Source organism: Crocodylus porosus, unplaced genomic scaffold, assembly GCF_001723895.1.
Source record: "Crocodylus porosus isolate Cpor-Errol unplaced genomic scaffold, CroPor_comp1, whole genome shotgun sequence".
NCBI classification, from domain to species: Eukaryota; Metazoa; Chordata; order Crocodylia; family Crocodylidae; genus Crocodylus; species Crocodylus porosus.
This window is the reverse complement of record NW_017728913.1, coordinates 13174380-13176476: the sequence shown is the minus strand read 5'-3', so window position 1 is coordinate 13176476 and position 2097 is coordinate 13174380.

Below are 2097 nucleotides of genomic sequence, written 5' to 3'. Positions count from 1 at the left end.
AATGAGTTTTGGTGAGCTATGGAGGGCTGCACGCACAAAAGGTTTCAAAAAATAATTTCTGTCCTGATTTATGTGTTTGAGTAGTGTATATAGAGGTGGTTGCATAATAGCTCAAAATAAAATCTTACTTTTGTATCTTATGCATGTGGTGGGGGATATATAGGGGTGCATGGGGTGGATGTAGGGGGATATGTCTGTGTGGTCCCAGGAGCCAGCTGGAGGTGTAGGGTGGAAGGGGCAGATGCAGTCTGCTGAGCTGGGCTGAGCAGTGTGCAGGTGCAGTCTGGCCCCCCTCTCCCCTATCTGGCCCGCAGCTTCCCCTGCGGTTCTCCTCATGGGGCCCAGCCCCACCCGCTCCAGCTTACACCCACCAATAGCATGGCCCTGGCCCCAGCCAGCGCTTATCATACCAAGTGAGTGTAGTGGGTGGAAAGTCACTGAGAGCTGGAGCTGGAGCCCTGCACACTGGGGCATGAACTACCTAGCTGCAGCTTCCCCCATGCCGCTGTTTCCCTGCGCTACCTGATTCCCAGAGTAGTGCAACAGGGGCAGAGGGAGGAGCTGCTGGAAGCAGAGGGAATCAAGCAGTAGCTGGACAGGTGCAGCGGCAGCAAGAGCAGCCCCACTGGGAAGCTTTGCATAATGGCCAGGGCTGGGGCAGTGCTGTCGGTGGGAGCACAGTGTAGGCTGCTGAGCGTGGGGCTTGGCCCCCTGGGGAGCACCGTGGGGGCAACCATGGGAGTGGTACCATATAGTTGGACTATAGCTAATGTAGTATCCGAGGAAAGGATAAATAAGACCAAGTGGTAAAAGGACAACAGGATGAAATGCAACATGCCTGTTATCTTTCTTTAATAAGATAACTGACTTATAAAGCAAAGAAAATGCAATAGAGCTCATGTTGGGACTTCTATAAAGCATTTGATTTAGGAACTGCAAGAGACATTTTCAGAAAAAATAGAGGAGTTAGTAAAGGAATTGTAAGTTTGGTAAGGAGTTAACTAAAGGGAAGGTCACAAAGGGAAGGTGTTGATAGGGAAAGATTGGAGGGAAGTTAAAAGTGGAGTTCTTTATGGATTAGACATGATCCCAATCCTGTTTTACTATTTTCAGGTATGACCTGGGCCTAAAGAAGTGTACTAATGAAAGCTGTTAACCAAAAACAATGCTCGGCAAGGTCATCAATATAGAGAGACTGGAATGTTTGACAAGAACTGGTTGGCTTGAGGATAGGTGTGATAAAAATAATTGAATTAATTTTAATATTTTAAGTTATAAAATCATGTGCTTAGGGATCAACAGCAAGAATTTTCACTCTAAGCTGGAAACCTATCAGTTGGAAAAAATAATGGAGAAGAAAGTCCCAGGTGTACTGGTTGATCTCAGGATTGTTAGGCTCCCTTGTATGTTGATCATGAACTTCCCATGTATGCAAATATAGGAGAGTTATTTCCAGTAGAAATAGTAAAGTATTACTGCTATTGTGTAAAGCTCTGGTTAAATATAGATGCTCTGGTTAGATACCTGTGCAGTTCTGGTCTCACACCTTGGCAATGCATAGGTGGTGCACACGGGTGCACGTGCACCTGCTGAGATTGGCGGTGCTCCCCCCCCGCGATTGGCTGCTGCCAACGCTGCTGGTCGGCACTTGCCAAACCCTCCTGGCCCACCGCCACTGCGGCTGCCTGTGGGACCTCCCCCCTCGCGGTTGCCATGCCCCCACCCAGCCTTCAGGGGCATGTGTCTTTCATGGTCTCACATGTTCAAAAAAGATAAACACAAAATGGAATAGGTATAGAGAAAGGCTACTAGGGAATAGAAAGTTTATCATATACAAAAAGACATAAAGACTCAGCATATTTGGCCTTGCAAAAGGGATATTATTGTTCATTAAAAATAATTACATGCATAAATGAGGGAAAAGAAATATTTTAGTTGGATGACTCGGGGGGGAGGTCCTAAAAATCGCGGTTCGTTTCTTTGGAGGCTCACGAATAATAATTCTTCAGGCACACATTGTTAGTAATACAAAGGATATATTTGCAAATAGGGTCAGAGTGAAGACAAAAGACCACACTCTGCCCTTGAGGAAAACTC